General features: G+C 43.4%; 1 protein-coding gene and 1 non-coding gene across 8 annotated transcripts in view; both read right to left on the reverse strand.

Moving 5' to 3' along the window:
- LOC122541051 (multiple C2 and transmembrane domain-containing protein 2-like) overlaps positions 1–15513 on the reverse strand; it is a 487119-nt gene that overhangs the window by 51901 nt on the left and 419705 nt on the right. The window lies entirely within an intron of this gene.
- Positions 2655–2815, reverse strand: LOC122541145 (U1 spliceosomal RNA). Its single transcript, XR_006309534.2, has one exon. It is a non-coding gene; the product is annotated as a U1 spliceosomal RNA (small nuclear RNA).

A 15513-nucleotide genomic window follows, 5' to 3' on the forward strand; every position in this document is an offset into this window, starting at 1 on the left:
AATATAACTGTGAATCAATATAACTCGATAAATGTATATGACTCTGTGAATGTATTTAACTCTGCGAATGAATATACCTTTGTGAATGAATATAACTGAATGTATATAACTCTGCTAATGTATATATCTCTGTGAATCAATGTAACTCTGAATGAATAACTCTGCGAATGTATGTAATTCTGCAAATTAAAATAATTCTGTGAATGAGTAGAACTTTGAGAATGAATATAACTCTGTGAATGAATATAATTCTGCGATGGCAGCGCAGGTAAGGCAAATAATAGGACAGATAACTGGTCAAGTCATAGTATCACACAGACCCTTTGATCCAGCAAGTCCATGCCAACCATAATCCCAAACTAAACTAGTCTCACCTACCTGCTCCTGGCCAAACCTTTCCTATTCATGTGCTTACCTAAATGTATTTTCAACGTTGTTACTGTGCCTGCATCCACCACTCCCGTAGGAATTCATTCCACACACAAGCTACCCTCTTCGTAAAAAAGTTGTCCCTCATGTCTTTTTTAAATCTCTCTCTTCTCACCTTGAAAGCCCACATCTGAGGGAAAACACACCTACCATTAACCTTATGTCATTCCCTCATGATTTTCTAAACTTCTGTAAGGTCACCCCTCAACCTCCAACACTCCAGTGGAAAACATCTCAGCCTATCCAGCCTCTCTTAATAACTCAAAACCTTCCATACCTTCTCCCTTTTACACCTATTCAAACATTTTCCATTTTAAAGGGTATATAGAGTCATAGAGATATACAGCATGGAAACAGACCCTTCGGTCTAACCTGTCCATGCCGACCAGATATCCCAACCCAATCTAGTCCCACATTCCAGCACCCGGCCCATATCCCTCCAAACCTTTCCTATTCATATACCCATCCAAATGCCTCTTAAATGTTGCAATTGTACCAGCCTCCACCACATCCTCTGGCAGCCCATTCCATACACGTACCACCTTCTGCGTGCAAACGTTGCCCCTTAGGTCTCCATTATATCTTTCCCCTCTCACCCTAAACCTATGCTCTCTAGTTCTGGACTCCCCAACCCCAGGGAAAAGACTTTGCCTATTTATCCTATCCATGCCCCTCATAATTTTGTAAACCTCTATAAGGTCACCCCTCAGCCTCCAACGCTCCAGGGAAAACAGCCCCAGCCTGTTCAGCCTCTCCCTGTAGCTCAAATCCTCCAACCCTGGCAACATTCTTGTAAATCTTTTCTGAACCCTTTCAAGTTTCACAACATCTTTCCGATAGGAAGGAGACTAGAATTGCATGCAATATTCCAATAGTGGCCTAACCAATGTCCTGGACAGCCACAACATGACCTCCCAACACCTGTACTCAATACTCTGACCAATAAAGGAAGGCATACTAAACGCTTTCTTCACTATCCTATCTACCTGCGACTCCACTTTCAAGGAGCTATGAACCTGCATTCCAAGGTCTCTTTGTTCAGCAACACTGCCTAGGACCTTACCATGAAGTGTATGAGTCCTGCAAAGATTTGCTTTCCCAAAATGCAGCATCTCACATTTATCTGAATTAAACTCCTTCTGCCACTTCCCAGCCTATTGGCCCATCTGGTTCAGATCCTGTTGTGATCTGAGGTAACCCTCTTCGCTGTCCAATACACCTCCAATTTTGGTGTCATCCGCAAACTTACTAACTGTACCTCTTATGCTTGCATCCAAATCATTTATGTAGATGACAAAAAGTAGAGGACCCAGCACCGATCCTTGTGGCACTCCACTGGTCACAGGCCTCCAGTCTGAAAAACAACCCTCCACCACCACCCTCTGTCTTCAACCTTTGAGCCAGTTCTGTATCCAAATGGCTAGTTCTCCCTGTATTCTATGAGATCTAACCTTGTAATAAGTCTCCCATGGGGAACCTTGTCGAACGCCTTACTGAAATCCATATAGATCACATCTACTGCTCTGCCCTCATCAATCTTCTTTGTTACTTCTTCAAAGAACTCAATCAAGTTTGTGAGACATGATTTCCCACGCACAAAGCCATGTTGACTATCCCTAATCAGTCCTTGCCTTTCCAAATACATGTACGTCCTGTCCCTTAGGATTCCCTCCAACAACTTGCCTACCACCAATGTCAGGCTCACCGGTCTATAGTTCCCTGGCTTGTATTTACCGCCCTTCTTAAACAGTGGCACCACGTTTGCCAACCTCCAATCTTCCGGCACCTCACCTGTGACTATTGATGAGACAAATATCTCAGCAAGAGGCCCAGCAATCACTTCTCTCGCTTCCCACAGAGTTCTCAGGTACACCTGATCAGGTCCTGGGGATTTATCCACCTTTAACCGTTTCAAGACATCCAGCACTTCCTCCTCTGTAATCTAGACATTTTGCAAGATGTCACCATCTATTTCCCTGCAGTCTATATCTTCCATATCCTTTTCCACAGTAAATACTGATGCAAAATATTCATTTAGTATCTCCCCCATTTTCTGTGGCTCCACACAAAGGCCGCCTTGCTGATCTTTGAGGGGCCCTATTTTCTCCCTAGTTACCCTTTTGTCCTTAATATATTTGTAAAAACCCTTTGGATTCTCCTTAATTCTATTTGCCAAAGCTATCTCATGTCCCCGTTTTGCCCTCCTGATTCCCCTCTTAAGTATACTTAGAGTGCAAACGCAGTTCCCCACTACCACAAATGTTGCAGTCGAGTATCCCGCATTTGGGGACATCGCACGCGTCAGCACACCCGAAGTGCAATGGGATAGCCTCGTCCTGGGAGGACCATCTTAGTGATCATGGTATCTCCCCTGCCAGATCATCTCCTTGACATGGAAAGGCATTGAAAACTTTCAATAAAAACTGAGCAACAAAATGTATCCGTTCCCATTCTTCCATTTTTGAATGTGATAGACGCTGGGAATCTGAAACAAAAACAAATTGCTGGAGAAACTCAGCAGAGTTAATGTTTCAGGTATAGTGACCTTTCTGCAGGAAGGCCTCGAGACTTGAACCATTAGTTTTGCTTTCTCCCAAAGGAATAGTGATGATCTCGCAGTGCTGGTAGTTAATCAGAATAACCACCGATGGACTGTGCAAGGCTACTCAATTTGAAGTATTTATGCTCTACACAAGCCTATTTCCATCTAACTTGGCCAGTATATCCTTCATTTCCTTTCTCTCTCACATATTTATCTGGTTTTATCTTAAATATTTAAAGGCAATGCACCTCAATGACTAATAATCACCCACCATATGAAATCAAGAACCATAGATAGAGAGGTGAGACTCTCACTGATGATGTAACTAGTATGGTGACAAAATGTCAGAAAACAAACCTTCCAGCTCAGCGAGCTAACTTAAATACTTATCATCAACTTGAGCTACAAATCTTCTCAAAAATCGCTAACTAATAATTCTTAATAATAATTGAAAAACCTATAAAAGCTATATGTGCATTTTATGTTCATTTGGAACTGCTTGCTCTGCTCCTGGTAAGCCAATGCGGTTTGATATCCACAGATAGGACAAGCTGCTGGATGTTAGAGGAAGGGACCAATGTATCCCTGTCTGCCGTTTGCAGAAGGCGAGAATGGGAAGCTTGCTGTTTGTGTGATGGAGTCAAGTAATGCTTCCCACAAACCTCCAGGACAAGTTTACACTTGTAGCTGTAAGTGCAAAGTACAGCTGAGAGCAGGAGGCGAGACTCCTGCTGGGCTTATTCACACTTTCTGATCAAACAGCACAACAAGATGAAAACACTACTTTACAGCAGAACGCATGGCTGTTTCTGGATACAGATCTCAGACTGTAATCACTGTAAACTCTAAACTGCACTGTACCCGACACTGTAGCACTAAGAGAGGAACACTGCACAGGATCTCAGGCGCTCTTTTAGGGCTCCACTTTGTGTCAATACCTCACCTCTTAAAGCCAGTCTATTTGCTATTTATAAAACAAAAATCAAATCTCTGGCAGGTTGTGTTTTACTGATCTAGTTACCCTCTGTTGACTCGGCTTCTGAATTTACCGTCATGTATACATACTGGTTTCTGAATTGCCATTTTTCTTCCTACTTTTAAACACAGTTTACAACAGTGTCCCCAAAGCTTTAACTAACTCTTGAGCAAAGATCTGAAAATGTGTTGCTGGAAAAGCGCAGCAGGTCAGGCAGCATCCAAGGAGCAGGAGAATCGACGTTTCCGGCATGAGCCCTTCTTTAGGAATTCCTGAAGAAGGGCTCATGCCCGAAACGTCGATTCTCCTGCTCCTTGGATGCTGCCTGACCTGCTGCGCTTTTCCAGCAACACATTTTCAGCTCTGATCTCCAGCATCTGCAGTCCTCACTTTCTCCTCTTGAGCAAAGAACCCAATCTTTATTTTATCACCTGTTGTAGACGCAATATTATTTCACAATGAGGTGAGGTAACAGTCGGTGTTTTAGAACAACTACTGGAAAACCACTGCCATGTCTGCTTTATCGATGATGCTGCTTTATGAATGCTCGAAGATAACTTTGTGAGAGGTTTTATACCGATGGGTCTAGGCTACTTGGGAGATCTAGTCTGGCACCAGGGATGCAACAGATCTCTTAAGAAACCTGTCAGTGGAAATTCACATCTTGCACAAATTAAACTGACTCACTGTTTATATTCATAGGATGTGGGCATCACTGACAAAGCCAGAATTTACTGTCTATCCTGAATTGCCCTGGAGAAGCTAAGCAGCTCTCTTGAGCCGCTGTGATCTGTGAAGTGTAGACACACCCATTAGGCTGTTTGGGAGAGAGTTCCAGGGTTGTAATCCAGTGAAAGAACATCTCTCAATGTCGTGGGGAGATGGCTGGAAACGGTCATTGCCTGCATTTGTGTGGGCATCAGAGTAACTTGCCACAAGAGGAGCCCAAGCTTGAGTGCTGTCCAGGGTGATACGATGGTTCAGTGGTTAGCACTGCAGCCTCATAGCACCAGAGGCATTGGTTCGATTGCCTCTTTGGGCAACTGCCTGTATGGAATTTGCACATTCTCTCCATGTCTGTGTGGGTTTCGTTCCACAGTCCAAAGACGTGCAGGTTTGGTAGATTGGCCATGGGAATTGCAGGGTTACAGGGATAGAATAGGGTATGGGAGTGGATTTAGGTGGATGCTGGGTGTGGACTTGATGGGCTGAATGGCCTAATTCCACACTGTAGAGATTCTACGCTGCATGTTCGAACAGACTGTTTGATTATCAGAGGAATTATGATTGATAGTGAACAAACAGCAATCCCCAGGAAACATACCTCCTGGGATGGGAGGAGAGTGCTCGTGTTAGGGTTAGGGTCGATGTAAAAAACAGACAGGAACGTTTCAGGCCAGTTTACAGGCAACAAGTTCCCGGACAGTGCTGACCCAAATGATGTTATTTCTGGGGCTTCCATATGAGGATCGACAGGATTGGCTAACCAGAAGGACTGTGTTCTCCGTGGGCTGAGGAAGATTTAGTGTGCTATTATGAGATGGAATAAATGCAACACTCCTCTATATCGGGGAGACAGGACACCAACTTGCGGTTCGCTTCAGAGAGCATCTCTGGGACACCCATACCAACCAACCCCACCGCCCCATGGCTGAACACTTGAACTCCTCCTCCTACTCCCAAGGATATTCAGGTCTTGGGTCTCCTCCACCACCAAACCCCAACCACCCGATGCCTGGAGGAAGAACGTCTCATCTTCCGCCTTGGGACCCTGCAACCATGAGGGATTAATGTGGATTTCACCAGTTTCTTCATTTCCCTTCTCCTTATCCCAGTCCCAAGCCTCGAACTCAGCACCCCTCTCGACCTGTCTTTCCCATCTATCCCGCTCCACCCTCCTCTCCAACCTATCACCTGCTCCCCCACCTTCATCTATCTATTGCATTCCTTGATACCTTCCCCCCAGCACCAACCCCCTTCTCATTTATCTCTCTGCCTCCTGGTCCAGAAGCCTCATTCCTGATGAAGGGCTTAAGCCCGAAATGTCAATTCTCTTGCTCCTCAGATGCTGCCTGACCTGCTGTGCTTTTCCAGCACCACACTCTCAACTCTAAATGCAATGGTTGATGTATTCGTTGAAGATCTGAATGTGGTCATTGAAACAGTATAGTAAGAGCCCTGAATACCACCATCAAGGTCATAGAGCACACCTTCTTTCCCAAGAGGAATAGAATGGATTTGATCTCAGCCAATTCAGTGATGTGCTAAACATCATGTGTGAATTTCCACAAATCCATCCACTTGGTGTTACAGGCAGCATCTGTTTTGCTCATAGCAAACAATGCTATGCGCAGAGCCACTGTGAGAGTGGGTGAAGGGACACCCAGCAACAGCACCAACTAAGCAGCAAGTGCCAGCCAAGAGAAGGCATTTAATACAGAGCGCAGACAGAGTTTGCAAGGTCAGGTGAGTACATACTAATTAGATGTATCACAATCAGATTGCTTGCATGTTCCTATTCCTGATGAAAATTGGTATTTTTTTCAGTTTTGTCATCTTTGAACAGCATTGAAAAGTTCTAGCCTTGCAAAGAGACAATGCAGTGCCCAGCATTAATCTCTGTAAACAGATACGGGATAAAGATGCAATCCTGCCAGTTATATGGTTGGACAGTTTATTTCCTTCTTTGATATGAGCCCTGAAGGGTGAGGTGACACGATGATGTGAAAAATCCATATGCGGAGGTCACAATCTCCACCTCTCCTGAAATGAGGTCCAGAAGCCAAGGTCAGTGAATGCCAGCAGACAGCCAGAGAATATGAAAGTAAGCTGTCTGTCACAGATGGGTGGCAGAGACAATATACTTCTGACAGGAATAAGGCCTGCTCATCAATCTCACCCACAACTAGATTGAATGTACAGCACAGAAACAGGCCATTCAGCCCAAATGTTGCATGCTAGTGTTCATGCTTCACACAAGCTTATGATTTAGTGCTGAAAAACAGGAAGCAATTTTACAATTACAACGTTTAAAAGACATTTGGATAAGTACTTGAATGGGAAAGGTTTGGAGGGATATGGGTTAGGAGCAGGCAGGGTGAGACTAATTTAGCTTGGGCCTATGGTCGGCATGGACTGGTTGGACCGAAGGGTCTGTTTCCGTGCTGTCTGACTCTATGAGATGGTGGCACAGTGGTAATATCACGGAACTGGCAATCCAGAGATCCAGGCTGAAAATCTGGAGCATAGTTCAAATCCCACCGAAGCAATTGGTGGAAATTATATTCAAATTAATAATTCTAGAATTTTGAAAGCTAGTCTAAGTAATAGTGACCACAAAACTATTATTGATTTTCACTGAAAGAGAACACCTGCTTCATTCACTGATGCCTTTTAGGGAAGGAAATCTGCCGTCCTTACCCAGTCTGGCCTTCATGTGACTCCAGACCCACATCAATGTGGCTGATTGTTGCCTGCATCTGAAGTGGTCAAGGGCATTTAGTGACAGGCAACTAATTCCATTCTTGCCAGCAATGGCCATATGGCACGGAAGAATAGGGTTTTAAAAAGGAATCATTGAACTTGATACTTTGCCTCATTAAAAGGCTTTCCTTTCCCAAAATGACTGTCCCAGTTGTTCAGGAATCCCAAATGCTCCCATAATCCTACCTCTCTGCCCACTGTGGTATAATTAGATTAGATTAGATTACTTACAGTGCGGAAACAGGCCCTTCGGCCCAACAAGTCCACACCGACCCTCCGAAGAGCAACCCACCCAGACCCATTCCCCTACATTTACCCCTTTACCTAACACTACGGGCAATTTAGCATGGCTAATTCACCTGACCTGCACATCTTTTGGACTGTGGGAGGAAACCAGAGCACCTGGAGGAAACCCACGCAGACACGGGGAGAATGCGCAAACTCCACACAGACAGTTGCCCGAAGTGGGAACTGAACCCAGGTCTCTGGCGCTGTGAGGCAGCAGTGCTAACCACTGTGCCACCCATTAATATTGAACTGGTCATGGCCAAGGAGTGTTAACTAGGCTGACTTTTGAGTGGTGCTCTTGCTTCTAGCCAACTGATTCAGAACTGGATGATGACATATAAGAAAAGGGTCTAATTTGAACTTTTTTAATACAAGGGCAGCATTAAAACTATAATTTTGCAATGAAAGCATAAAAATATAGATATTGAATATGTCACTATCAAAAATAACATGCACAAGCATGATGACTGAGAAAGAAAGAGGAATGCTTATCGATTCCTAATGCCTTTTCTGTCCTCAGGATATCCCATAGTCATCCACAGGCTATAAAATACTTCTCAAATGTTTATAAGGCTGAAAACATATTTTAACTGCACATTAATGGTACTTCATTAAATCAGGGAAGAGTATATTAATCACTTGAGCAAATATCAGCAGACACATGTTGAAACTGGGCTGTATTTGAGATTAAGGGCTTATGCCTGAAATATTGACTGTCCTGCTCCTCGGATGCTGCCTGACCTGCTGTGCTTTTCCGACACCACACTTCTTGACTCTGCGTATGAGTTAGGACATAGCAGGTGCATGCATGGAGTGTTTCACTCTGTTAATAAATATTACGATAAGTAAAGATTGGCTCCTGTTCAATCCTTCACCATGTGACTTTTTTTAAGCATATAGCATATGGCAGCCAATTTGTGCACATCAAGTGCCATAACAAGCAATGCGATAATGACATAATAACCTGATTGAGTAAAACTGAGAGATAAATACTACCCGGGATATTAGGTGAACTTCTAATTGGTTCTCCAAAGTGATACTGAGATTTCTTATGTCTGCCTGAAAATGGGAATAGGGTCGCTCTCTAATCTCTCCTGTAAAGGACAACACTGTTCAACAGTGCAGTATTCTCTCAGTATTATGCAGGGGTGTCAACTTGGATTACATAATATAGTTAACCATAACCTGCGAACTCAAAGTCGAGAGTGTTATTCACCGACCCAAGAAAAAGCTTCAAGGTGACCAAAGTCTCATTAAGAGTACCTTTGAAAATAATCTTTGAAATTATTCATGAGATCAATACGTTCAAAGTAATTGTCACAATGTCATAGCAATGTGCATAGGCATGGTGGAGAGAAGTGGAAACATTTATAGAGTCATAGAGATGGACAGCACGGAAACAGAACCATCTGCCCAACTTGTCCACGCCCACCAGATAACCTAAATTAATCCAGACCCATTTGCCAGCACGTGGCCCATATCACTCTAAACCCTTCCTATTCATATACCCATCCATATGCCTTTTAAATGTTGTAATTGTACCAGCCTCCACCACTTCCTTTGGTATTTCATTCCATACATGCACCACCCTCTGTGTGAAAGAAGTTGCCCCTTAGGCCCCTTTTAAATCTTTGCCTTCTGTGTCCTCCAGTTTTACACTAGCAAACTCTGGGGAAAATATCTTGGTATTCACTGTATCCAGTGCCCCTCATGATTTTATAAACATTTATAAGGTCATCCCTCAGCCTCCGACGCTCCAAGGAAATCACCTTCAGGTTGTGATTAAGAATCTGCCGAATTGCAGGTTAGGAAGTATAGATTTGAATATTTTTCTGTTCCCTGCCATCACTATCCCCCATCACTCAACTGTGAGAGAACATGAGGATAAATCCGACATGGAGACAGTGAGGACTGCAGATGCTGGAGATCAGAGTCAAGAGTGTGTTGCTGGAAAAGCACAGCAAGTCAGGCAGCATCCCAGGAGCAGAAAAATTGACGTTTCGGGTCGGAGCACTTCATCAGGAATTAACAATCAATAAATCCGACATGTCCTTCCCTATCTCCACAGCCAAACATACATATGTTCCTCTTCGTCACACCTGGAGACAGATCACCTCTTAGGTGCAGTGAAGAGAAAATGACGGGAGTGGATGGGGTGCAAACTTTTATGCAGGTCTTTGTTTCCACACCCTCACCCCTCAAGTCACTATTGAGCATTTTCCTGGAATATGCACAGAACTAAAGACCCTAACTAGTGTTAAGGTCCATCCCTGGTTAGACCTCAGCTGGACTACTGTGTAATTCTGGGAACTATACTTTAGGAAAGATAGCAAAGTCTGGGACAGGGTACAGAGAGGGTTAATCAGGGATGAGGAAGTTTGTGAATCTTGGATGTCCATCATATAGCAAAAGAAGGATAAGAGGATATTTAATGCGCATTTCAAAATGATGAGGGACTTGAAAGAATGAGTAAGAATATCTACCCTCTTGGATTCAGACTCCCTTACTATCAGACTTGAATAACGCTGGTGTCAATCGCTCTCAAATAAGAAGTCATTTACTCTCTCAATCTTTATCCAGTGCTTCAAATCCAATTGGATCAGATATCGAATCCCTGCAGTGTACAAACAGGCCATTTGGCCCATCAAGTCCACACCAACCTTCCAAAGAGCATCCCACACAGGCCCACCCCGACTATCCTAACCCTGTGACCCTGCATTTCCCGTGGCTAGTTCACTTAATTTGCATATCCCTGGATACTACGAGACCACTTTTAGCATGGCCAATCCACTTGACCTGCACATCTTTGGACTGTGGGAGGAAACCTGAGCACCCGGAGGAAACCCACACAAATATGGGGAGACTGTGCAAACTCCACACAGACCATCACCCGAGGGTGGAATCAAATCCGGGTTCCTGGCGCTGTGAGGCAGCAGTGCTAACCACTGGGCCAAGTGTTTCTCTGTAAAAAAAGCCAAAAATATATTTTCAGTTAGGAATCTTGGATTCATCTTTGTAAAGCCAATGTGTGCTTTTGAATGAAATCTAGAAGTTATGAAATGATATTCAAAAAGATGATCCAGCTGTGACCTTGCAAATAAGCAGTTTAATTGGTTCTCAAAATAATTTTCAACTCAGATATGTATTGGATTGTAAAAACAGCATGCAACTCTTTCCAGTTAAAAGGCATGCACAGTCCATGGTTTACGTGTTTCTTAACTGACTGTTCCAATTTGAATGATCAGATGAAAATTATGTTTTGCTTCATTTCTACATTAGCAAACACAAATTATAATCTAAGTAGAAGCTACCTGAACCGATGTTTTAATTTACAGCCTCATGTGGCCTACACATTTTGCCTTGACACCTATATAAATCTGAAAGATCAAAACTGTATGATTACTCAATTCTTTTTAATCTCATGAAATCCTGGTCTATAAATGAGCCTTGATGTTTGGTTACTGTACACAAACAGTACAATGTTGTCAAGTTTATCTTTACTTGATAAAATAATATTAGTTAAACACAGAGAATAAAATGGAAGTTCAAATGAGAGAAGGGAGAGTGGCAATGTCACTGGATTAGTAATCCAGAACCACAGTCTGAAATTCTGGATTGAATCCCAGCTTGGCAGATGGTGCTTTGTGAATTAAGTAAAAGACTCCAATAAGAAGCAAGCTCAATTGCAACCATGGCTGTCGTAAATGCTGTGGGTAGACAGTGAACAAACACTTGACTGAATAAACTCTGTGTTCCATTAAGGCAGCAATGTAATTTAGAAACATGAATTATCTAAGTGGGTGGGAGTGACTATGGCACCCCAACTCCAGACTAGCATCGGGGGGTGGTGGAAGGTGGAAGCTCATTATAATGTTAAAAGGCAGCTTGGAACTACAGTACATCTGGTTGTTGCCTTGCTAAATGGTAAAGACAGCAGATCAGGGGGTCTGCATTGCAAAGGTGCAGAGAAGTCCGTAGACATTCCCCAGAAAGGTAGGACAAGCGTTATGTTTCTATCACTTTTTTTACTTCACATTGCATTATATCCAAATCAAATAATGTCCAACCAAATTGCTGCCAATTGGCGGCATGGTGGCTCAGTGGTTAGCACTACTGCCTCACTATGCCAGGGACCCGAGTTTGACTCCAGCCTCAAGCAACTGTCTGCGTGGAGTTTGCACATTCTCCTCATGTCTATGTGAGTTTCCTCCAGGTGCTCCAGTTTCCTCCCACAGTCCCACCTGCAAGATGTGCAGGTTAGGGGGACCGGCCACACTAAATTGCACATGGTGTCCAGGGACATGCAGGCTAGGTGGATTGGCCACAGAAAATGCAGGGTCACAAGGACGGGTTCGGATGCTCTTTGAAGGGGCAACGTGGACTTGTTGGGCTGAACGGCCTGCTTCCACACTGTAGGGATTCGACAATTCCAGGCAGCATCTGAGAATCTGGTCTGTTGCTTCCCATCTGGCTTGCACATGTCCGGTTTAATGTCACCAACCGCTTATGATAGAATTTCCCAGCTCTGCCACCAAGAGCAGCATTATCGTGGGAACATGGTCCCAAGATGTCTACAGACACACACCATCCTGGCCTGGGCCTTCATTGGCAATTGTTCAATATTCTTAAATTTCCAGTTCAAAACCATCGAGACAACAATACTCATGCGAACTACAGTGGTGCCAAGAAGATCATTACTACTTTTTCACAGCAATTGAAGACAGAAATAAATGTGACCCGGCCAGAAATAACCATTTCCCAAGATCAAATTTTAAAAGTCAGTGTTGCATAAGGGAAGAAATCATGACGGTTAGACTTTGATACAAGGCTGTGTTTTCTAATTTCTGATGAAGTTTTCACTGTTTGGATGTGTGGTGCTTTATTTAAACAGCAGCTCCTCAGCACTTCAGATACTACTAACCAGGAATTACTGGGCTACTGCACTGACAGTGCAAAAGAAATGGCCTAGAAAGGCAAGCTGTCTCACCGGTTTATCCACAGGGACCAGAAGGTGCTATTGGACAGATGGAGGGTAGTGCCTACTTCTGCTGAGGAGGCCATGTCACCAACCTGGACTGAGACAGTGGCCTGGGACAGTGCAATGTTTTCAGTGAAACTCAAAACATAGTTGAACAGGAGAAGGTTAATGATCTTCTGCACTCCACAAGCGTATGTATCATCAGCATTTCTCATACTCAGAGGCCACCACATACTCTGCCACTGCATACTGTTCTTATCAAGGCTCATGGACTGCATGTCTCACTATGGCATGCATAGTTTACACCCATATCATCCTCTCAAGTGAATGACCTTTCCTACCCTCTGCACTTCCTACTCACTCACCAGGGACACCTCCCTACCTAATTGCTTTTCCATTCACTTTGAGTATTCTCAATCCCTCCCTTTGACTCATTGCAGGAAGCATTGACCCAACCCTTTGAGCTCCACAGCTCCCTGACCTACATACCCGCAATCCCCTGGATGTTTTCTCCTGACCCGCGGGAATGATAACAAGCCCCTTGGACTGGAATCAGACAATCCCTTTGACTGACAGTGGTGGATGTGGGTACAGTTAAAATGTTTACAAGACATTTAGATAAGTTCATGGTAGGAAAGATTTGTAGGGATATGGGCCAAGCGCTGGCAGGTGGGACTAGTTTAGTTTGGGATTATGGCTGGCATGGACTGGTTGGACCGAAGGGTCCATTTCAGTGCTGTATGACTCCAAGAGATAAGAGGTGTACTCTATGCAGCCACATGAGTGGCTAACCCTGTGGGAAATAGCGCCCAATCTCCAAAGCAAAATGCTGAAGTGGTGCATGAGTAGGTCTGAAGATGTGGCAAGGCTGGTGGCTTGGTGATGCCCGCTTGCACGGATGGAGGGTGGAAGAGGATGGTATTCATGGAGATTCCAGTTATGGTGAGAGTCTGTTTGTCCAAAGGTCTGGAGAAACAATTGGCCAGCTGCTACTGTCAGCAATTGCTCCGGCTTTCATGTCGGGAAGGAAAGGAGGGAAAATTTGCAGTTGTATAAAAAATGAGTTGAATTTAGCTAGTAATGAGAGGCAAACGTGTGGAAATAAGGTAGTTGCCACTCATAAACAAGATTCAGCACTCACTGATCAAACCCGAAGGGGAGTGAATCAGAAATGCTTCTCCTGACAAAGCAAGTGCGATTTTTCCATTTGCACTGTATGGTTCATGCCACTCAAATCTTACTGGGGAATCAAAAATATGTAAATAAAAAGCAATTGACTTAGTTAAATGAGACCAACAGTGAGTGAAATGAAGCATTTTCATACCAGTGAATTAAAAAGATCAAGCTTAATTTCAGGTTTGTGCTCAGGCCAATCAAGGCCAACTTACTTTCCTCATTGATATCTAAAGTAACCTTTACTCCCTTATGAGGAAGCACATCAATGTCCAGGCCTTTGACCCTAAGTGAGCATGAGCCACTTCACAATAAATTAGACCAGTTAGAATAAAAATCTAGGTTAACACTCAGCTTTTAACATTTACAGGGCCATGGAGACACTCCGAAGCGTTTGTAAAATGCCACCTTATAGTTAACAAGCCATGTTCCTCCAAGCCTGTAACATTTTGAGTTTTATTAAGGAACTCGAGTGGAAAATAGGTTAGAGGTAATTGCAAGCCAAGCAAAAAGACACTGGCCTCAGGTAGCTGGGGAATATATCAAACAGCCAGCATTTCAAAACCACAAGAACCAAGTTCCTTTCTTTAATGCTTTACTCCCAGAAACATTTAACATTCTGGACAGAAGAAAAACTTTCAAAGTTGTATCAATCTTGATTTATTATTGAAATTCTTCATGAATCAGAGTCTACGTGTGCAATGATTCACAGTTAATTTTATTGCCTTGAAGGTATTGCCATACTTTTGGGTATCGATGCTTTCAAAGTAAAAACCAAAGCAAAGAGCATTCTAACAATTCTATTCTGAAGTGGACATCAATTGTCCACTTAAGAACTGGCCACTTTATTTGCATGTTTATGTCATGCAAAAATAAAGATTAAAAACTACCCTGGTGCAATATTATAAATCGACTTGCAGCCACTTTATGTTAAAATCACCTACTGTAATATCAAAATGGGTCAATAATTTTAGAATATGTAAGTCTCTCTCTGCTTAAGTGACTAACTACCATTAATCATCTCTGTCCACTTGTAAAAATTGATCAAAGTCCTTATAGCTAGGCTTATCACAAAGCACAAAGAAACAGAAGACCTTGAGCATACTGCTAACAGATTATAAAGTTAGCCGATGAGTTGAGAGGAAGGGAAATGTTCAATTTGTTTACATGCGTGACAATGATATAGAATCTGGGCAGAAATCAGCAAAGTTTAGTTGTGGTCTGTGTTGAGTTAGCAGTTTACCCGAGATGACAACAGCCACACAGTCAGTGTTAATTGCATGAACAAGACAAGGGAAACATTTTTTTTTGTTTTAAAATTGAGGAGGTTTCAGAAATCTGAGATCAGCCTCCATAACACTAGATTAGATTAGATTCCCTACAGTGTGGAAACAGGCCTTTCGGCCCAACAGGTCCACACCGACCCTCCGAAGAGTAACCCACCCAGACCCATTTCCTTCAGACTAATGCACCTAACACTATGGGCAATTTAGCACGGCCAAGTCACCTGCCCTGCACATCTTTGTGACTGTGGGAGGAAACCGGAGCGCACACAGACACAGGAAGAACATGCAAACTCCACACAGACAGTCGCCCAAGGCTGGAATTGAACCTGGAACCCTGGTGCTGTGAGACAGCAGTGCT

The sequence above is a fragment of the Chiloscyllium plagiosum genome, unplaced genomic scaffold (assembly GCF_037043375.1).
Source record: "Chiloscyllium plagiosum isolate Xiang-an unplaced genomic scaffold, Cpla_swu_hap1 HiC_scaffold_39, whole genome shotgun sequence".
NCBI classification, from domain to species: Eukaryota; Metazoa; Chordata; class Chondrichthyes; order Orectolobiformes; family Hemiscylliidae; genus Chiloscyllium; species Chiloscyllium plagiosum.